Source organism: Elephas maximus, chromosome 4, assembly GCF_024166365.1.
Source record: "Elephas maximus indicus isolate mEleMax1 chromosome 4, mEleMax1 primary haplotype, whole genome shotgun sequence".
NCBI classification, from domain to species: Eukaryota; Metazoa; Chordata; class Mammalia; order Proboscidea; family Elephantidae; genus Elephas; species Elephas maximus.
Genome location: NC_064822.1, coordinates 38,212,223 through 38,235,911, shown reverse-complemented (window position 1 = coordinate 38,235,911; position 23,689 = coordinate 38,212,223). Strand labels below are relative to the sequence as shown.

The 23,689-nt window shown below is 39.2% G+C and overlaps 1 protein-coding gene across 6 annotated transcripts in view; it reads left to right on the top strand.

Moving 5' to 3' along the window:
* Positions 1-23,689, top strand: part of CACNB2 (calcium voltage-gated channel auxiliary subunit beta 2) — a 411,715-nt gene that overhangs the window by 221,953 nt on the left and 166,073 nt on the right. The window lies entirely within an intron of this gene.

Below are 23,689 nucleotides of genomic sequence, written 5' to 3'. Positions count from 1 at the left end.
CTTTATGTAATCAGAATGATTTGACTTCCTGTGTTACTGCAAATTAAGATTGTTTGTCACTCTTTAAATTGTGAATTTAATGAAGTACAGAAATGAGAGTCTGGTGTTTAAAATATTTAAGCACAGAGCTTTTACCACACAAAGATGCTGTTTGGGTCTTTGGATTTGGTTTAGAGCTTTTAAAGAAAAGGTCATATCATTGTTGGTGCCCGTTCTAGGGAAAGCTTTAGGAGAAAAATAAATAAATAAAATAATCCCAGGACCTAAAATCAAACATAGTCTGTAAAAATAAAAATTTTAAGATTTCAAAGATCTGTATTAATAGAACGCGAATATATTAGTATTATTTTAAAACCAATAAAATGTAGGTTGTCTAAGTTACCTCTTTTGTTTCCAGTTATTCCCACCTACACTGAACTTAGTCTTGCAGAGAAAAAAAAATCCGAAAAAAATCCAAATCCGTTGCCATCGAGTCGATTCCAACGCATAGTGACCTTATACTTGCTTAGAAATATCTGTGTGTTGTAACCATTTTTCTGTGTTGTATCATCTGAAAGTATTATCACAAGCGGCATTCAGTGAGATATTCTGCTCAATCTGTGTGATTTCAATGATCTTTTATTAGATTTCATTTTGCATTTTTAAAAGTTAACGGAGAGTTCCTTGCTCGTGTTGGCTTCTGTTGAATTTTGTATACTGCAGTTATATTCTTCAGACTCTGACATGCTAGCAAGGTGTATGCTAATTTAAAGAATTTGTGCTTATCACACAGGTTTCTCAACTTTGAAATGCTTCTCACATTGAACCCAGAAATTGTCCAATACCTGTTTGTGTCGAGAGACACCATAGAATCACCATCTCCCATAAAATTGCCTACTGTCTAAGAATATTATTAGACACAGAGTAGCCTCTATATTTTTTGCTAGAGAGAAATTTTACTGTGAATAAGGAAAATGTATGATCCAAAACACAAGTTGCCAGATAACCAAATTGCCAGACACTTTCCATTGGCCATTTTGAATATTTCCAGCAGTGAAATTGGGTACAAAAAATGTCACAGCTATTTAATTAGAATGTCAATCTGTATGTTTCCAAAATAGGCACTTGAATAATTTATCCTATGGTTAATTTCAGTTTTGTCTTGAAGTATTCTGGGAAATCTGCATGCGTATGTGGACACATATCACCTTAAACTACTTCCCCTTCCCCAACTTAGACTTTTTGTTTATTATGGCCTGGCTTCGTCTCATTTTAGCTTACACATGTGTTTGAATAAGACTTATCAACAGTTAAGGTTTAAAATAGATTTTTATAAAGACGTTATTCTCTACCCGTTTAACACTTTCATCTGGTCATTCTCCGATTTCTCCAATAATGACTTTTTTTTTCTTTCAAGTTTGGACACTAATATAAATAAAACCAAACCAAACCCATTGCCATCGAGTCGATATATAGGGTCAGCATGAGTCAGAATTGACTCGATGGCAACGGGTTTCCAATACACATGGAAAGAATTTTTTTTTAATACATACATATATATATATGTATATTTATGTGTGTGCATGTGTATGTATTATTCAATAGCTTTTTAGGATACTGAATAAACTATGTGGTCTTTATTCGTGTTCAAATCAGGTATGATTTCGGTTGTTATTTCAGTTCTACTTTCTAAGTCACTCCAAACTGCAAATTGCAGGAAAGTACATTTGGAAATTAATCACTTAATTCTCATCTTGTTTTAAAATAAAATTAATAAGCAAATGGAATTTGGTATAGATAATTACTTTTTCACTGCCAAGGGCAAAAAAAAAAAAAAAAAGAGTCTGAAGAGTATGCAGTACCCTTGTTGTCTTTTTATGAATTCTGGTATTGTTGCTTCCTGTATGGCTGCAATTGTGTGCCATTGTTCTTAGGCCAAGATGCTCACTCCCTCTGCCTCCTTTTCTTCCTTCCTTCAAATAAAAATTTACCCTATTTGCTTAGGATGTTACCCATGATTGTAGTTTTTTTTTTTTCCTGACTGTGGTTAAGAGCAAGTATTTGGATCCAGTCAGACTTGAATTTGAGTACCAGAGCGTACCCTGAAAAACTGTGTGATTTTGGCAAGTGACTTCTTGAACCCTGACTTCATCATCTGTAAAACTGGGAACAGTGACATCTTTCAGGATAGTTATGACAATTTTTTTAAAAATCACAGTACCCTGTGAATGTAATAAATATTCATAAATGCAGTAAGACCTGAAAAAACAAAGTTGTTGCTCTCAAGTCAATTCCAACTCATTGCCACTCAATAGGACAGAGTAGAACTGACCCATAGGGTTTCCAAGGCTGTAAATATTTAGAGGAACAGACTGCTACATCTTTCTCCTGAGGTTGCAGCTGGTGGGTTGGAACCGCCAGCCTCTTGGTTAGCAGTGGAGTGCTTAGCCACAGTGCCACCAGGTCTTCTTAAATGCAGCACAGTCATTTGAAATTCTAACATTCTCAGAATTGTTGTACATAATTTTTTACCTTGTATCATACACACACACAAATAAAACCAAACCTGTTGCCGTCCAGTCGATTCCAACTCAGCAACCCTGTAGGACTGAGTAGAACTGCCCCATAGAGTTTCCAAGAGCGGCTGGTAGGTTTGAACTGCCGACCTTTTGGTTAGCAGCTGAGCTTCCATTTTCTGCAAATGGTTAATACTATGAAAGAACTTAGCTCTGGAGTCCCAAGCTATGATACCTATGAGAGGCAGCAGGGTAGAGTTGTAAATTGCTTATTATTTGCATATTGGAGGAGGGAGAGCAGGGATTAAAGTAAATAACTCTGTGAAGCAAGACCCCTGATTGGGTGTCTGTGAATCCTCTGGGAGAGGGCTGGGAGGGAGAGATGATTGTGAGCCCTTTGAAATTAAATGCAAATCTTTGAGTCTGTGTAATATGAGATTATCTAGCTTTAGTGTATTCTCAAGGTGGTCCTCAATTCTCAAATGGCAAAGAACCAGAGCTCCTGAGAGGGAATAAGCCAGAGAGAACTAAAAAAGGCAATGGAAGTTAAATACTCCTAGTCTAGTAGTTTTTGGATTATTAGTCTTTCTCCTTACATTTATATTGCCACAGCAGTTGAACAAAAGTAGAGGAGGTTAACATGTGCCAGTGAATTCACAAGAAATAATGTGAATTACAAAATCACAAAAGAAATAATGGACTAAGGTTACAGATTTCTGCTTCATCTTTATTTGTGATTTTCATCTGGTGGTGTACTGGTTAAGTGCTACGGCTGCTAATCAGGAGGTCAGCAGTTCGAATCCACCAGGTGCTCCTTGGAAACTCTGTGGGGCAGTTCTACTCTGTCCTGTAGGGTTGCTATGAGGCGGAATCGACTTGATGGCAGCGGGTTTGGTTTTTTGGTTTTGGGGAGCACAAGGTTAATAAAGCTTGTTTATAAGGAGGGAACATGTTTATGAGGAGGGAACATGGGGGTGCTGGCTTTATCTCCTGGAGACGCCAGCACTTTTGATTTCACCTTGTCCCATAAAACAGACAGTTTGTGGAAACAATGATTTTCTGCAATCCTGACATAGGAATCACAAAGTCATCTTCATTACTAAAATTGACAAACTGTGAAAAAGAGCTTGGCATGTCAGAATAGTTGATGACTACCTGAAATAGAAAAAATCTTAAAGGAAATGGTGTGAATGTGACAGTGCCTCATAATTTCCCCACTCTTGGTCAAATACTTTTCTTCTAGCAAGTTTCATCCCAGTCCTTTTCTACAGGCATACATATTTCTGTAATTGTAACTATAGTATATAGACTATTCTGGGTTCTCCTGTTTTCCTACAGCCTTATTTTGAGGTGACATGCCTGGTGGCTCAATAGTTAAGCCTTAGGCTGCTAACCTAAAGGTTGGTGGTTCAAACCCACCAAGAAGCTCTGCAGGAGACAGACCTGGCAATCTGCTCCCTTAAAGATTACAGCCTAGAAAGCCCTGTGGGGCAGTTCTGCTCAGTCGCATGGGGTCGCAATGAGTTGAAATCAACTTGAGGGCACCTAACAACAACAATATATTGTATGCTCTACCATAGTTCATCTAAACAAAATCGTCATTAATTGTTGGATTTTTAGGTTGATTCTAGAAATTTGTATAGATAAATACATCTGTAATAACAATTTTGAGCAATAGTTTTTGACTCTGTAAAATAATTTCTTTGGGATAAGTTCTCCTATGTAGAATTTTTTGGATAGTGAGTGGACTTGAATGTTCTCATGTATGTAGGTATACCTTTCCATATCTCTTTCCAAAATGATTGTACGAGTGGACAATGTGGTTGTTGTTGTTGTTAGGTGCCATTGAGTCGGTTCCAGTTCATAGCAACTGCATGCACAAGAGAATGAAACATTGCCTGGTCCTGCACCATCCTCAGAATTGTTGCTATGCTTCAGCCTGTTGTTGCAGCCACTGTGTCAGTCCATCTCATTGAGGGTCTTCCTCTTTTTCGCTGACCCTCTATTTTACCAGGCATGATGTCCTTCTCCAGGGACTGATGCCTCCTGATAACATGTCCTAAATATATGAGACATAGTCTCACCATCCTTGCTTCTAAGGAGCATTCTGGTTGTACTTCTTCCAAGACAGATTTGTTCATTCTTTGAAAGTCCATGGTATATTTAATACTCTTCGTTGACACCACGACTCAAAGCCATCGATTCTTCTTTGGTCTTCCTTATTCGTTGTCTAGCTTTTGCATGCATAGAGGCCATTGAAAACACCATGGCTTGGGTCAGGCACACCTTAGTCCTCAAGATAACATCATTGCTCTTTAACACTTTAAAGAGATCTCTTTCAGCAAATTTTCCCAATGCAATGAGTCTTTTGATTTCTTGACTGCTGCTTCCATGGTTGTTGATTGTGATCCGAGTAAAATGAAATCTTTGACAACCTCAGTGTTTTCTCCGTTTATCATGATGTTGCTTATTGATCCAGTTGTGAGGATTTTTGTTTTTTTTTATGTTGAGGTGTAACCCATACTGAAGGTTGTGGTCTTTGATCTTCATCAGCAAGTGCTTCAAGTCCTCTTCACTTTCAGGAAGCAGGATTGTGTCATCTGCATAACGCAGGTTGTTAATGAGTCTTCCTCCAGTTCTGATGCCTTGTTCTTCATGTAGTCCAGCTTCTTGTATTATTTGCTCAGCATATAGGTTGAACAGGTGTTGTGAACGGATACAACCCTGATGCTCACTTTCCTGACTTTAAACCATGCAGTATCCCCTTGTTCTCTTTGAACAACTGCCTCTTCATCCATGTACAGATTCCTCTTGAGCACAATTAAGTGTACTGGAATTCTCATTCTCCACATTGTTATCTGTAATTCGTTATGATCCATACAGTCAAATGCCTTAGCATAGTCAATAAAACTCAGGTGAATATCTTTCTGGTATTCTCTGCTTTCAGACAGGATCCACCTGACATCAGCAGTGATGTCCCTGATTCCATGTTGTCTTCTAAATCTGGCTTGAATGTCTAGCAGTTACCTGTCAATATACTGCTGCAGCTGCTTTTGAATGATCTTCTGGAAAATTTTGCTTGCATGTGATATTAATATTGTTTGATAATTTCCACATTTGGTCAGATCACCTTTCTTGGGAATAGGCATAAATATGGATCTCTTCTAGTCGGTTGGCCAGGTAGCCGTCTTCCAAATTTCTTGGCATAGACAGGTGAGTATTTCCAGCGCTGCATCTCTTTGTTGAAACATCTCAGTTGGTATTCCATTAATTCCTGGTGCCTTGTCTTTCACCAATGCCTTCAATGAAGCTTGGACCTCTTCCTTCAGTACCATCAGTTCCTGATCATATGTTACCTCCTGAAATGGTTGAATGTCAACCAGTTCTTTTTGATGTAGTGACTCTGTGTATTCCTTCCATTTTCATTTGAAGCTTCCTGTGTCGTCTAATATTTTCCCCGTAGAATCCTTCAATATTGCAACTCGAGGCTTGAATTTTTTTTTTTTTTTTTCAGTTCTTTCAGCTTGAGAAATGCTGAGCGTGTTCTTCCCTTTTGGTTTTCTATCTCCAGGTCTTTGCACATGTCATCATAATATTTTGTCTTCTAGAGTCACCCTTTGAAATCTTCTTTTCAGCTCCTTTACTTCATTTTTTCCTTTTGCTGTAGCTACTCAACATTCAAGAGCAAGTTTCAGAGTCTCTCCTGACATCCATTTAGGTCTTGTCTTTCTTTCCTGTCTTTTTAATGACCTCTTGCTTTCTTCATGTATGATGCCCTCGATGTCATTCCACAACTTGTCTGGTCTTCGGTCATTAGTGTTCAACACTTCAAATCTATTCTTGATATGGTCTCTAAATTCAGGTGGTATATACTCAAGGTCATACTTTGGCTCTCATGGACTTGTTCTAATTTTCTTCAGTTTCGTCTTGAACTTGCATATGAGCAATTGATGGTCATGCCACATCAGCAAATGAAAGTCCTGAAAGCTTGACTCTTACCGGCATCGTTACGTTTGACTCTACTTTGAGAAGGCAGCTCTTCCCCAGTCGTATTTTGAGTGCCTTCCAACCTGAGGGGCTCATCTTCTGGCAGTATATCCGACAGTGTTCCGCTGCTATTCATAAGGTTTTTACTGGCCAATTCTTTTTAGAAGTAGACTGCCGGGTCTTTCATTCTAGTCTGTTTTTGTCTGGATACTCAGCTGAAACCTGTCTACCATGGGTGACCCTGCTGGAATTTGAATACCGGTGGCGTAGCTTCTAGTATCGCAGCAACACACAAGCCCCCAAAGTACAACAAACTGACAGACGCATAGCGGCAAGTCACAATACCAACATAAATTTAGGAATATACTTCTTTCATCACAATATATCCAATATTAAATATTAAGAATTGCTTTAAATATAAGTAATTACACAATATTGCTTTAATTTCTGTATATTGAATTACTAGCACAGATGGATATCTGAATTTTTTTGTTCTTTGTATTTCTGTATAAATCATTAGTTTTCACATATTTAGATTCAAGTGTTACTTTTATTTGTTATATATTAAGGATAGCTCTTTACAGAATAAACTGAAACAAGTTTTTCCCCTGTCTAGTCCCAGCTATCAAAATATTTCCATTAATATAAATTTCCTTTAAATTTACATTACATTGTGCTGCTGACATCACTTAAGGGTACTTTGAGGAAAAAGGAATGTTAGTTTAAGTAGAAATAGACACTAGACCAGTCAAAAGATTAAGCCTTAGTTTTGGAAAGTGGAACAAGAAGCTTTTTGCTTTATTCAGATATCTAACTTATTTTCAGCAGAAAGCTAATGGCCTATTATGCAAAATAAGCACATCTGACTCAAGCTGTAGTTAATATGAAAAGTTTATTTTCTCTCCCATTAGGTTCATAAATTACATTTTGTCAAGGGCAACATGAGCCAGTAGCTCTTTGAGTTTTTGATTCAGGGCAGTTGGTGCCCACAGGGACCTGAGTAGTTGTCTCCTGTGGATTTCCCCCTCCAGTGACTATTCAAGTCTTCTCCATTCTTGCCTTTAAAAAAAAAAAAAAAACCAAACCCATTGCCATCGAGTCAATTCTGACTCATAGCGACCCTGTAGGACAGAGTAGAACTACCCCATAGAGTTTCCAAGGACCACCTGGTGGATTTGAACTGCTGATCCTTTGGTTAGCAGCCATAGCAGTTAACCTTAGGGTGGAAAACTGAAATTTTGTATATACCTTTTCTCTCTTGGTAAGGGACCTGCTGTCTGTCATTTTGACTGTAATGTAATATTATGCCACTTGTTTAACTCTATAAATGGTACTTATTGCTGTACCAATTGCTGTCGAGTTAATTCTGACTTGTGGACCCCTTGTGTTTCAGAGTAGAACTGTGCTAACTGAGCTCTCTAAAGTTTTCCATGGCTGATTTTTGTGAAGTGGATTGCCAGGCCTTTCTTCCCAGGTGCCACTGGGTAGACACAAACCTCCAACCTTTCAGTTAGCAACTGAGTGTGCTGACTCTTTGTGCCATCCTTCAGCCTTGCTCTAATTATATATCTTTGTAGATGTAACTTTGTTATATAGCTTTATATAGCTTTGTTCCCTGTTAGGAGCATTTTAGGCATCAAAGAAGAGAAAAATCTGACCCCTGAAATCATATCTAAGATTGTTATCAATGCTACCAACATATAAAATAGATCTACCACTGTGCAGAAGGTTCTGCAGCCTCTGATACAAATGCCCTCTTTACAAAGTCTGTTTTGTACCATCTAGTCCTTCTTCTTCATAGTTGTTTGCAGATGAACAATGGCTTTGATTCGAGAGCATAATAACCCAAATCAAACCCAGTGCCATCGAGTCGATTCCAACTCATAACAACCCTATAGGACAGAGTAGAACTGCCCCATGGAGTTTCCAAGGAGCGCCTGGTTGATTTGAACTGCCGACCCTTTGGTTAGCAGCTGTAGCACTTAACCACTACGCCACCAGGGTTTCCATAATAGGATGGTCATATCTCACAGCACAACACTGAGATGAGAACAACAGGGTTTTATTCTTGATTCTAGTGCTGGTTTCTTGGTTTGGGCAGAAAGTTGATTAACATCTCTAGTCTTGTTTTATCTTCTGTTCAATGAAGGTAATAATTCTTAACTCCCTGTTTCTCTATATGGGAGGTTTTAAAGGCTTATAGGGTGATAGATGCAATATACTTTAAGCCTATTTCAATAGCTATCTGTAGTTTTGTTTTCCTTTCAAAGCCTTAAATTGCTTGAAGAAAGCACCTTCGATGTCAATATCTATTAAATCATGTTTTTTAACATCAGGTATTTTGTTTTTTTCTTCTGGGCCTCTCCTGTCTTGGCACCAACGCAGATATTTCTACATCATGAAACCTAGTAAGCGTGGTTTATGGCCATTTTTATGACTTAGGTGAAAACACGCTTAGAATCTTTCAAGGCTGAGCTCCACATCAGGGGGTTTCAAGCATCATTCACAGCGCAGCGGCCAAGGATTTTACAGTGGGCTGTGAACAATTAGTGCTAATTTGATGTTTGGGTATTTTTAAAAAAAGCTTCGTATGTGCCCAAATATAATAGTGTGAAAAGAGGTGACCTCCTACTATTGTCAACACTGTTAATCGCCCACACATGATATGTGTTGAATACGACCCAGGTAAAGTTAAAATGTGTTCTCTATTGTGGAGGAAATTACCATTTATTCAGATAAAACAACAAGATAAAAAAATATGAACTCAACTGTGCAAGTATAAAGAATAGTCATGAATAAAAGGATGAAGAATCATAAATATTGTAGGCAGTATAAGTATTTAGGTTAAAAGCTTGACTGCTGTCTGAAGGATTGGTGATTTGAACCTACCCAGAGGCACCTTGGAGCCCTGGTGGCGAAGTGGTTAAGAGCTCAGGCTGCTAACGAAAAGGTCGGCAGTTTGAATCCATCAGCCGCTCCTTGGAAACCCTATGGCTCAGTTCTGCTCTGTCCTATAGGGTTGCTATGAGTTGGAATAGACTCAACAGCAGTGGGTTTGGTTTAAAGGCCCCTTGAGCCCTAGTTGTGCAGTGGTTAAAGTACCCAGCTTCTAACCAGAAGTCAGCAGTTCGAACCCACCAGCTGCTCCTGGGAAGAAAGATGTGGTAGTCTACTTCCATCAAGATTACAACCTTGGAAACCCTATGAGGCAGTTCTACCCTGTCCTATAGAGTCTCTATGAGTTGGAATCGACTTGACAGCCGTGGGTTAGAGGAACCTTGGAAGACAAGTCTGGTGATCTGCTTCCTAAAGGTCATAGCCTTGAAAACCCTGTGGAACAGTTCTACTCTGCACACATGGGGGCACCAAGAGTTGAAATTGACTCAACAGTAACTAACAACAACAACAATAATAAATATTTAGAGAATTCCCGGAGCAAAAAATTGGTTAAAAATTTGGAAGTTTTAGAATTCAGTTCCACTGAACATATATTTACTGAGTGTCAACAGTTAAAGGATGTCGTTGTTGTGTGTTGTTGAGTCAATTCTGACTCATACTGACCCTATAGGACAGAGTAGAACTGGCCCATAACATTTCCAAGGAGTAGCTGGTGGATTCCAACTGCCAGCATTTTGGTTAGCAGCCGGAGCCTCAACCACTTCTCCATTAGGGCTCCATGTTAAAGGATAGATGTGTCAAACGTCTCTTTAATATGACTTAGTTAAATTATGTATGTTTTGACTGTGGCTGGAGTATGGAGACCCAAGATGATTACATGGCTAAATTTGAGCTCAGTAAAAAGTTTGTATTTTAAACAGATTTCAAACCTGTCCTCTCTTCTTTGTATTTCATATGTAAGCTAGAAATACAAAGGACACTGTAAGAGGTATGAGAGGGTTCAGTGTTTCCATGCGATCTGTCATTTGACTGCTTCTGTATAACTTTGAGGGATGTGAAGGTGTATCTGAAACAGCTCATTGGTGGGAAAGTTGAAAGTTGCTTGTTCCAAGAGACCCAAAAAGAACAGGTATCACTGAGCTCCAGTTTAATAATGCTACCTAAGCTAATGAAAAAAAAAAAAGCTAATGAGCCACCACTAATCTGTCCTTTTGTCTTACTGTGGTGGCTTATGTGTTATGATGATGCTGGAAGCTATGCCATTGATATTTCAAATACCAGCAAGGTTGCCCACAGTGGACAGATTTCAGCAGGGCTTCCAGACTAAGACAGACTAGGAAGAAAGGCCTGGCAACCTTCTCCCAAAAATCAGCCAATGAAAACCCAGTGATTGAATATTGTCCAATATAGTACTGGAAGATGAGCCTCTAGGTTGGAAGGTACCCAAAGTACACAGTGGCCACAACAATGGACTCAAGCCAATCTGAAGGTCACTGCCTACTTGCTTTATAGGGAGAGTTCATGAAAATCACCCAACAGACCTGATTCCGTAATCATCTCAAAAGTAACTCAAGTTTTTAAAAATAATTTTTAATCTCCTCTAAATGAGCCATTTTTGTTAAAAAAATTTTTTTTGTCTTCTAGAATGATCAGTTAGAAACAAAAAATGAGCGTCTTTTTCTTCTCATTTATGTCCCAGCTACTTTTCAGAAAAAACCGGAACAGGGAATCATTCCCACAAGGGAGTGTATGTAAAAACAAAGTAAAAATGTTTTTGGTAAAGGCTGGGTGTATGCCATTTCCACCCCACTCCCTTTTTATTATTAAAATCTGTGTTTATCACCAGGTTTTTGTGTTTGTATATTTGTTTTGCAGTTATAGGCTTTGGACCAAGTTTATGCTGCATCTCATCCTGTTGGTTTATCGATTAGAACACAGTTCATTCTGTGGAAAAACAAGTGTCATACAACAAGAAGGTGTTTGGGAGAATCGAACTGGGTCAGAGACCTCTGCTGACTATACTGCACACTGATTGTGCAGTATATTTCTTTGTATTTCTCTCCCTTTATTTTTTAGCTGGGTGAAATGATGAACTTGAAGGCTGTTTGGTACATCCAGAAATGTCAAAGTGTTCTTGCAAAATTTTGGGGGGAAACACAGGCTATTCCACTGTTACCATTTTCTACCTTTTTCATTCTACCATGGAAAACCATGTACAGGCTGAGAGAAATAATTTCCAGCCCAGTATATTTGCATGGTTTTTTCTCTGCCCTTAATCTAGAACAAAGAAAAATAATAATACACCACAATAATGAACTAAATGAAGCTCTTAATTACAGAATTAGGAAAAATTTTTAACATAATTTACGATTCCATGTGATATTTCTTTCAAGGTTTAATGGCCCTTTTAAAATGTGGCTTTTATTTGATACTTTTTCTTGATTAATTCATCAAATTCAACAAGTCAAAATGGCTACTGGTTTTTATAAACTGGGGGAAATAGATGGCTATGACATTTAAAATATGAATACAGACATACAGAATTTCAAATTCTCTACCTCCCTGTTGCTTTTCCTAGGCCAGTTCAGTTCCTCCTAAAAAGGGCAGGGTTTGACCTGCTTGCAAGGCCTGATGGGTGATATTTTCACAGGTCTGCTTGAACAGGCGAGATCGTCCTTAGTCACTGAAGGAGTATTCAGCCTGAAAGTACATTTTAACACCCACCTTGTCCTCGTTATACTTTGTGTTTACTCTTATAAAAGGTGGTGCCTCTCTATTTGATATGCATGTTATCTTCAGATTGCATGAATTGAGGTGACTTTTACACATCATGTCCCATTACAGGGCTCCTCTGGAGAGCAGAAAAAACATGGCATCTGGTCCTGTTAATTCTTACAGTGCTGGGAGAACATAATTGCTTTATCATCTGGGGCCCTGTAGATAGAACATGTCACCTCTGTACGAATGCTCTTAGGTTGTGGAATTTGGTTAGTGACCAACGTTATCATGGAAGCGTACTAAAATAGAGAACAGTAGGGCTGATAAATTGTGAAAGAGAAGAGTAACCAGGAATAATCAGTAAATGATAAGCAAGTACATGGCTTAAAAGCATTCTAGGAGTTCCATTTACAAGAGATTTTATTTACTTTGTTTTGCCACCTTTCTGTTGCTTTGGAAGAGATTCTCTTAATAGACGTATCATTTTGTATATCCTTAATATGTTATATTAGTAAAATAGAATGTTGTTTTTAGCTGCCTTAGAGTGGGCTCACCGCGCACAATGAAATGAAACACTGCCCGCCATCCCTATGATCGGTTGTGGATCAGACCAACGTGATCCATAGGTTTTCCACTGGCGGATTTTTGGGTAAATCACCAGGTCTTTCTTCCTAGTTCACCTTAGTCTGTAAGCTCCTCTGAAACCATGTCGGCATCACAGCAACATGCCAGCCTCTGCTGATAGACAGGTGGTGGCTGCACATGAGGCGTATTGGCCAGGAATCAAACCCTGGTCTCCCTCGTGGAAGGTGAGACTTCCACCACTGAACTACCACTGCCTCTTTAACAAGGGAATGTTGTTGTTGTTGTTAGGTGCCGTGGAGTTGGTTCAGACTCATAGTGACCCTATGTACAACAGAACAAAACACTGTCCAGTCTCGTGCCGTCCTCACAATCGTTGTTATGCTGAAGTCCATTGTTGCAGCCACTGTGTCAGTCCATCTCATTGAGGGTCTCCCTCTTTTCTGCTGAGCCTCTACTTTACCAAGCAAGATGTCCTTGTCCAGAGACTGATCTCTCCTGACAACATATCCAAAATATGTGAGACATAGTCTTGCCATCCTTGCTTCTAGGGAGCATTCTGGCTGTACTTCTTCCAAGACAGATTTGTTCATTCTTTGGCAGTCCATGGTATATTCAGTATTCTCCAACACCACGATTCAAAGGTGTCAATTCTTCTTCGACCTTCTTTATTCATCGTCCAGCTTTCACATGCGTAGGAGGCGATTGAAAACACCGTGGTTTGGGTCAGGCACACCTTAGTCTTCAAGGTGGCATCTTTGCTTTTCAACACTTTCAAGAGGTCTTTTGGAGCAGATTTACCCAATGCAATGCATTGTTTGATTTCTTGACTGCTGCTTCCATGGCTGTTGATTGTGGATTTGAGTAAAATGAAATCCTTGACAGCTTCAATCTTTTCTCCTTTTATCATGATGTTATTTATTGGTCCAGTTGTGAGGATTTTTGTTTTCTTTATGTTGAGGTGTGATCCATACTGAAGGCTGTGGTCTTTGATCTTCATCAGCAAATGCTTCAAGTACTCTTCACTTTCAGCAAGGAAGGTTTGTCATCTGCACAACAAAGGTTGTTGATGAGCCATCCTCCAACCCTGATTCTCTGTTCTTCATATAGTCCAGCTTCTTGGATTATTTGCTTAGCGTACAGGTTGAATAGGTATGGTGAAAGGATACAACCCTTATGCACACCTTTCCTGACTTTAAACCATGCAGTATCCCCTCGTTCTGTTTGAATGACTGACTGCCTCTTGATCTATGTATAGGTTCCTCATGAGCACAATTAAGTATTCTGGGATTCCCATTCTTCGCGATGTTATCCATAACTTGTTATCATCCATGAAGTCGAATGCCTTAGCATAGTCAGTAAAACACAGGTTAACATCTTTCTGGTATTCTCTGTTTTCAGCCAGGATCCATCTGACATCAGCAATCATATCCCTGGTGCCACATCTTCTTCTGAATCTGACTTGAATTTCTAACAAGGGAATACATAGGTTTAGTTGCAGAACTGTTTTTCAAGAAATACTGAAAGGAAACATTTCTTTATAGCATTTCATTATGTATGAAGTTTTTAAGGGGGAATGTTTTCCATGTAATATTTACCACCGTTTGAAATCATTAGCTAGTATACTGGATTTTCTCATCTTCTGAGCAAATGAAGGAATATATGTATTTGTGTCAATAAAAGCTAAGAACAGAATGTGAGGGCATATTTAAAATCTACTGAAGAGACTGTATCATCCCTAGTCAAGCTGTAAATTACATTAATATTTTAATAAAGTTGTTTTTCTTATTCATGAAATGCTATAAAATGTGTGGTAGCAGGAAAATGTAATCTGTTCAATGAAAAGGTAATGAAACTGAAAATCTTCTTATAGTCTTTAAGAGAAATTTGATTCCTAAAGAATAATGGTATGGCCTGAATTTTAATTCTAGATAATCCTGTTTTAAATTAGAATTTCACTTAAAAAATTTATGATTCTTTATAAACTCTATATTTTTATATACTTGGAAAAATCTTGGTTGAGGACATGAGTCTTTTTAACCATTTCTAGCTCAGTAACTTTGTGATATGAACTGAGCGTATAAGCTTTCCTTCCTTTACAGTTGACTTCTTTGTGTTGATTTAGTGTGAGTACGTTATGGTTGTTAGTTGCCGTGGAGCCAGTTCTGACTCATGGCAACCTCAGGCGTGAAGAGTAGACCTGCTCCCTAGGGTTTTCAAGGCTGTGACCTTTTGGAAGCAGATTGCCAGGCCTGTCTTTTGAGGCACCTCTGGGTAGTTTCAAACTGCCAACTTTTCAGCTAGTAGTTGAGTGTTTAACCAAAACTACAAAAACGAATTGATGGAAAAAGAAAGAAAATACTTGGTAAGAGAAAATGTCATGCTCTGTGGATTATGAGCTGTTGACATTTCTTATTCATTACAATCTGGTTTGAGAGTATGAGTTAAGATTTCCACCTTAGCTCTTCAAAAATTTCCTTAAACTGTTCTATGGCAGTTGAGACCTTTATGTTTATCATATTTATCCTAGAATATCTGTTTAGTCTACTAACTCTGACAATGCCCATTGTCTATTTCTTTCTCCAAAGGCATTATAATGATATATTGTGAGCAATATTTTATTTCTAGTTATTGTTGTTAGTTATTGTTAGGTGCCTTGAGTCAGCTCCAACTCATAGAGGCCCTACAACAGAATGAAACATTACCCAGTATAAGCAATAAATCTTTCTAGGCATTGGTCAAAATCTAAGTATTCTGGTGAATATTTTGAAAACTCTTGATACCTGTCAATACCAGCAAGTAGCTGGTAGCTTATTGAGTCCTTGATGAGTATTGAAATGGAACTTGTGTGCCTCAATAAAACTGAGTAGGTCTTAATTAGCCAAGTAATGTTGGACAAATCACTCATCATCTCTGAGAGTCAATTTCCTTGTCTTTGCAATTGAAGTAATAATGATATGAGCCCTACAGACCTCCAGGATCAAATATAGTATATACGAAAATCTGAAAATAGTAAAGCACTGTATGATAATAAGGCATTACTCATTAAGAAGCATTTGTTTAGCGCTAGCATATCTTTCTCCTTCTGACTTTGGGCCCTTAAACTGCTTACCTAGCAATATTCTTGAGAATAGTCTCCTTGGGCAAGATCCTATTGTTGTTGTTAGGTGATATCCAGTTGATTTCAACTCATAGTGACCACATGTCATAGAATAGAACTGCCCCATAAGGTTTTCAAGGCTATAATTTTTACTGGAACAGATTGCCAGGTCTTTTCTCCCACAGATCACTGGGTGGGTTTGAACTGCTAACCTTTTGGTTAGCAGCTAAGTGCTTAACTGGTTGTGCCATCAGGGCTTCCCATTGTGGTTGGTTCCAACCTCCAACCCACCTTTCCACATCCTCTGCCCTCTCTGCCATCTTGTTCTAGCCTTGAAAATGCCCAGAAGGCTGCCCGGAGAGTCCTGGGGAGAGGATGATGGTGACCTGTCTAGGGCATTTGAAGTGGGGTATTAAAAGGAGGACGTCATTGAACTCAGTGGTGGAACAGAGTGGTCAATTATGTCGGATGCTAGGAGGTCACAGAGGGTGAAGGCTGAAAAGAAAGCTAAGATCTTTTTGTTTGCATTTTGTTCTTATTTTTGTTTCTTTGCTTGTTTTTTCAGTGAGTTAGTGAGTGGAGGGAAGGGCCCTTTTTAGAACAGTTCCGGGACACGGCTGGACCAAAGGCCCAATAGCAGAGGAATGGGACACTTATGAGAAGTAAGGCAGAGCGAACAGTAGGAGGTAGCTTTTTTGATCCTGAAAATATGTTCCTTATATAATATTCTACCATGGATTGCCAGAGTTCCAAGAATTAAAATATAATGCAACCGTAGAACTACATGTGGTGCCTTTCATCAGAAGTCATTTGTGATGCGAACATTTTACAGCGTTTCAGGCTGCTTAACATAGTACTTGTAACACTGCTTGTTGTTCGAGCTTTCTAGATTTGGAATTCTGGATAAAGAGCTTATCTTTTGTAAACCTTTCTTGCAGTTGTTATTTTCCTGGTATGAACCTAGTTAGAAAAAAAAATCATCATGTTTGAAAAAAAAAGTCTAGATTTCTTTTTAAAAGCTTTCCACATGTGACCAACCATTTGTTGTTAATTTTATATACAATTTGCCCTCAGGATGATAAGTGATATCACATGAATGTTTATAACGTGGAATAAATGTAGCCTTTTTTTTTTTTTTTTTAATGCTGTGGCAGAGCCTCTGCAAAAGCCAAGAGCCCTAGTTAAAGAAGCATCTGGCATAAGTCCAGCTTATTAGACTCCCCAAGTCGGATGTGTTTTCCTTTCTCATCTGTGCTGTCTCAGTCAGCTAACTCACAGCTAAGTATGCCAAAAACCTCTCTGGAAGGTTTGTAGAAGGGTCACTTCACTAAGACTCCAGCACACCAAGGTCACAGTGATGCCTCTGGATCCTAGGAGACCAGGAGACCTGGGGTTGTGAACCACCCATACCTGTGGGGTTGCTTGTGCATTTTCTTCCTTGGTAGGCTGGAGCTCCTGGAACACCATGGGGACCACCATGGTCTGGGCCTCTGCCCCACTTTTTGCCTACTGCACTCATACCTGATTCATCCAAATATCCCAGGCCAGTCTAACACCCACTTCATGCCACACTGACACTGGGCATCACCAGGAAGTTAATCACCTGGGGTGCCAGGTTCCCTCTGACTCACTGCAGCTCAAACTCACTGATTTTTTTTTTTTTTCAGTTCCTCCAATAAGCCAAGATCTTTCTAGCTTTAAGGCCTTTGCACTACTGTTCTTTTTCCTGGAATATTCTCTGGCTGGCCCCTCTTTTTATCCTTTTCATGGTGCAACAGTTAAGCACTGGGCTGCTAACCAAGAGGTTGGTGGTTCAAACCCACCCAGTGGCTCCGCAGGAAAAAGACCTCTTCTCTTAGACATCTAGTGCTGCTATAACAGAAATACCACAAGTGAATGGCTTTAACAAATTGAAATTTATTTTCCCACAGTCCAGCAATCTAGAAGTCTGAATTCAGGGCACCAGCTCCAGGGAAAGGCTTTCTCCCTCGCAGCTTGGAGGAAGGTCCTTGTGATGCATCAGTCTGGGAGCATCTCAGGGCAGGAACCTCAGTTCCAAAGGACGCGCTCTGCTCCTGGCACTGCTTTCTCAGTGTTAGGAGGTTCCCAGCTCTCTGCTTGCTTCCCTTTCCTTTTAAAAGGTGGTGCAGGCCACATCCCAGGAAAGCTGCCTTTACATTGGATCAGGGATGTGACCTGGTAAGGGTGTTACATCCCATCCTAATCTTTTTTAACCACAGACAGAGATTATGATTTATAACACATAGGAAAATCACAAAATGGAGGACAACCACACACAGCCTAACCAAGCTGACACATATTTTGGGGGGACAGAATTCAATCCATTATACCTGTCAATCTGCTTCTGTAAAGATGACAACCCAGGAAACCCTGTGGGGAAGTTCTGCTCTATCACATGAAGTTGCTATGAGTCCAAAATCAACTCCATAGCACCTAACAACAACAACCCTGTATAGAGGGGCTCCTCCCATTATTCTTGGTTCCAGCACCTAGTTTATGTGCTTCATAGCAGTATAATTATTTTGCTTATTTATTGTCTAGACCAACAATTCATATTTCTATCAGACTTATCTTTTACAAGTGATTCAGTATGTCCCATTTATGATTCTGAAATGAAATTCATAGTTAATGTAAACAACCAGCACACAAATTTAAGAACTATCTATGTGGGATCAAATTGACAATAGCAACTTGAAAGATTAGATTGGAAACTTAGGGGACAGTGAATTTATGTTAATGGGTGTCTTAGTCATCTAGTGCTGCTGTAACAGAAATACCACAAGTGGATGGCTTTAACAAAGAGAAATTTATTTTCTTACAGTCTAGATTCAGGGTGTCAGCTCCAGGGGAAGGCTTTCACTCTCTGTTGGCTCTGGAGGAAAGTCCTTGTCCTCAATCTTCCCCTGGTCGAGGAGCTTCTCAGGTGCTGGGACCTTGTGTCTAAAGGACATGCTCTGCTCCTGGTGCTGCTTTCTTGGTGGTATGAGGTCCCCAACTCTCTGCTTGCTTCCCTTTCCTTTCATCTTTTGAGAGATAAAAGGTGGTGCAGGCCACACCCCAGGGAAACTCCCTTTACCTTGGCTCGGGGAGGTGACCTGAGTAAGGGTGGTGTTACAATCCCACCCTAATCCTCTCAACATAAAATTACAATCACAAAATGGAGGGCAACTACATAATACTGGGAATCATGGCCTAATCAAATTGATACAGACGGTTTTTGGGGGGGTGTAATTCAATCCATGACGATGCGGGAAGAACAACTCGGAAAAGAGGAGTGAGAATGGTTGCACAACTGGAAGAGTGTAATCAGTGTCACTGCGTTGTACATGTAGAAATTATCAAGTTGGTGTACTGCTGTGTATTTTCTCAATTACAAGAACAAAAATAAAATAAATTATATTTTAAAAAACTCAATATACTGTTCTAAACTAATGAAAAGTTTAAATTAATTTACTGTTGAGTTGTTTATATTTCAGTTTGTCAACGTGAAGTCAAATAACCTTGTGCCTAATGAGGAAGTAGTCAACTGCCCCTACCCATAGGGAATCACCAGGGACGGGACAGCTATAAATGCAGATTAACAGTGGTGGGTGAGATTGGCAACTCAAATACAACCAGTGTCATGGCCATTGGGGACTTAATTTTCTAAAATAGTTAAAACTCTGGGGAAACAGAGTACAATCTCCGATCAGTTTACACAGTGCCTTCATTTCTGTGAGTCGGAATCAACTTGATGGCAGTGGGTTTGGGTTTTTGGTTCATTTCTAGAAAATCCAGTATGTTTTAAAACAGAAAAAATACTTTGTGTCTGTATGCAAAATAGATTTTTGTAAACAGATGTTTCATCTACATGAGTTCTGGCAGGACATTCAAAGGTCATGAGGGATACGCACCTATTTTTTTATTATATGGGATTTTGACAATGTAGGACATTTCTATCCTTGGCCACTGCCCACTAACAGCATGTAATGTCCCTCAACCATTGAGACAACCAGAAATGCTGCAATTAATTTCTGATATACCTTTTTTGGGAGCCACCGATCTAGACTATAAGGACCATTAAGAATGGGGACTGCGTGTGCCTTGCCCACCATAGCAGCCCGACAGTCAGAGCATTGCCTGGATCATTTCAGTGCCTGGCAAATACTCGTGGAATTAATGAAAGGGAATACATGGAAACAGGGAAACACATGCATCCATTTAATGAATAAATGTTTTTTGAGCACCTACAAAAAAAAAAAAAATTTTTTTTTTTTACTATGTACCAGGTGCTGTTATAGGTCCAAGGAATCAATGAGACAAATTCCCTGCTCTGAAGAGTGTGCTTTCTCTCCACATATTTGAATTCTTTGTGACCGCAGTGACACCTAGTTTTCCTACACCTAGATTTCCTAGATATTGACTCGACAGCAACGGGTTTGGTTTTTTTGGTTTATAGAGATAGATAGCTGCCATCTACTCAACTCTGACTTGTGGCAATCTTATATACAACAGAACAAAATGCTGCCCGGTCCTGTGAAATTCTCCCGATTTCTGGCATGTTTGAGTCCATCGTTGTAGCTGTTTTGCCAATCCGTCTTGCCCTCACTGCCCTCTGCTTCACCAAACATGATGCCCTCCTCCAGCAGTTGACCCTTCCTGATGACGTGTCCAAAGCAAGCAAGTCAGACAATGTTCTGTTGTGATCAATAGGGTTGTCACCGGCTAGTTTTTAGAAGTAGATCATCAGGCTTTTCTTCCTGGTCTTAGTTTGGAAGTTCTACTGAAACCTGTCCACTATGGGTGACCCTGATGGTATTTGAAATACCAGTGGGATAGCTTCCAGCATTACAGTAACACACAAGCCACCACAGAACAATAAACTGACAGACAGGCAGTGGAGATTTCACATATAAGGCAACTGTAATTTTATACTGTCAAGTTTTCTTTAATTCATAATACTCACCATATATAGTTAAATCAATTGATTATGATAGAGAAAGCTGTATAGGGAATAAAAAGCAGTGGAAGTTGATTTGGTGACTAAGAGGTGTGAACTGCACTTAAGAAACAATATTAAAATGAGACTGAAAATAACTTAGTTATTTGTAGATTCCTTATGTCTGTCTATACAGTATCACGAGCCAAAACATTTAAATCCAAATCATGTTTGTTTTTGTTGTTGTTGTTGTTCTCATATACACAGCAACAATGGAAATGCTGTAAGTGGCTTTTCCCCCCGTTGCAATCCCTTTTACGTAGTAAACGTGTTGAGTGCAATGGATTTACCCTCTTGAAATCAGGTTAGATTGTAACACTGTTCAAGCCACCCATTCAAGCATTTTGCAATTAGTATAAATGTCTTCACATCTCAATGGCATTGATTTTGGAATCACCCCATCCTCAGTTTAAGCGATCAGCCAAATCTGGGGTCAATCTATTGATCTAGTTGCCAAAAGGGGCTAAAGGAAGTTGGTGATAGCTAAAAGTGGGTGTTAGAAGTTGAATGTTCTTGCTTGTAATCCTGGAAGCTGCAGTGGGAGATATGGCAGCGTCAATATATGCTTAATGAAACTGAAAAACTGCAAGGCAAACGGTCATGACTGAAATGGAACATTTTAGCGGTCTTAACCTTTTCGAGACCCAGTTATTTTCTCCTTCGAATTTTTTGATATGAGTTGGAATTGACTTTATGGCAATGGGTTATGTGTTTTCACTAATGAAGGCATGCTGATTAAAGGACCAATTCAGAATTTTTGTTATGAGTTATGGATTTTGATATCCATTACCTGGGATCACGTGTCCCAGCTGACCCTAAAAAAAAAAAAAACAATGTAAATCCTGCTGATATCAGTCAATGATAAAATTTTGTGTGTTTGTTTATTTCTTGAAAGTTTGCAAAACGAGGTGAAACATGAAGGCACCTGGCAATAACTGCATATACATTTATTCTAGTCTCCTTAGCCTTTTATTATATTTTGTGAAACCTTTTAAAACCTGGTACAATGCATTCTTCCTTACTGAGAAAAGCAGTACTGACAGCCCCAAAAAATAAACCTAAGGGATTTTTTTTTATCTCAGGAAAATTGCCACTGCAGTACATTCTTCATTACTGCAAAAGCAGTACTTACAGGCAAAGTAAATAAAAGTAAAGGAATTTGAGTCTCAGGAAAATAACCACTACTATGTATTCCTCATCATAACAAAAGCAATGCTAACAGCTAAGAAGCAGAAACAGCTGCCCTGAAATACTGCGGAACTGCTCACAGTGGTCATGCCACTTGCTGTACATGGAGGCAATGTTTGAGCCCTACGATTGAATGCAGAGTAAGAATAACTTAGAGGAGTTCCAATCTCTTTGAAAGTACCACTGCAATGCATTATTCCTTATTGAAAAGTCATTATTTACTGTTCAGAAGCTGAAAGAGAAGGCAGCCAGTAACACCTGGAAACAATGAATGATGTAAAGAAGAAAATGGCCACTGTGACTAAATGAAGAGTGGCAATAGCTTATTCTACAGTAAGTACATGGTAACTGGGAAACATAGTAAGGAGGCTTACCTCACAGAAATAAAGGCAAACCTGTCAAAAGTTTAGAAAATTCACCCATCTGGGAGGCATCACCTAAAAAAAGAGGCTCCAAATCAGGATTCTTGAGTTTCAAGCATTTCAAAAGGCCCCCACTTTGAGGCATAAAAAGTGGGTGGGTTACGTCCCATGGGTCTTGAAAGGCCCTTAATAATCACTGAAACACTTACTGCCAGTTCCTTGTTTTCACTTCTAAGTTACGTAGAGGCATGTTTTGCAAGCGCAACCCTGAACTAAAACCATAAGTGCAGTTCTGAGAAGCCTGTTCCCTCATCCACCCCCAGAATGGATGTGGTTTCAGATGGTGTTTGGAGTTTACAAGTAAAGTTCTTCTTAAACTGGCATGTTTATTGGCCGCAACTCTTGAATTTTAATTGTTATTCTCTGACTTTTTCTAATGTTAAGAGTGACGTTTACACTTTTTACAGCCCTGGGTTGTAAATTTGAGTCTCCAGCACAAAAAGAAAACTGTTCTTTGTTTAAACTAAGCCATAATATAGGAAGATGTTCTTATACTGGGGGTAATAAAAATGCTGGAGCATGGAGTGGCCTAACAGAGTAGGCTTTAGGAAGGATTTACTGAATTAACAAATTGATGATGAATCAATTTGTAAGAATAGAGGAATGAAAAATTGAAATTTTTTTAGCATCAGCTATTCAAACAGCCTCAGAAATAGGTGATATTTTGGAGGAAATAGACTCTCAAAAAGGTCTTTTTTTTTTTTTTTTTTTAACTAATATGTGCTTAAAATAACTCATTTATTCCTCACGGGAGTTATGTGAACTGTGTGAATATCGTTTCCATTTTATAGATTAGGACCCTGAGGCATAGAACTTTTAAGTGATAGCTTGGGTCAGAGAGCTAAGACACTAGTGTGATAGGAAATGAACCAGGGAGCAGGCTCCAGGGCTTTTCCTCTGATCTGCTCTGCCTCTTGAATGTCTGGTGAGGGGATCTGCTGAACGCATACTTGTCTAATCTCAAAAATCCATGCCATTGCCCCACCCTTTGCTGCAAACCCAGTGGTATTCCCTACTAGTTTTGTCGTTAGGTACCATTGAGTAGATTTCCAACTCATAGAGACCCCATGTGACAGAACAGAACTGCCCTCAGAGGGTTTACATCTGTAATCCTTACAGAAGCAGATCACCAGGTCTTTCTCCCTCAGAGCTGCTAGGAGGATTCAAATCACCCACCTTTGTGTTAGCTGTCAAGCACTTAACCATTGCACCAGCAATGCTGGACTAGTAGTAGGAAGAAAGAAACATTAACACCTTCCTAATTAACAAAGCCACAGGATCGTTGTCCACAGTCCTAATT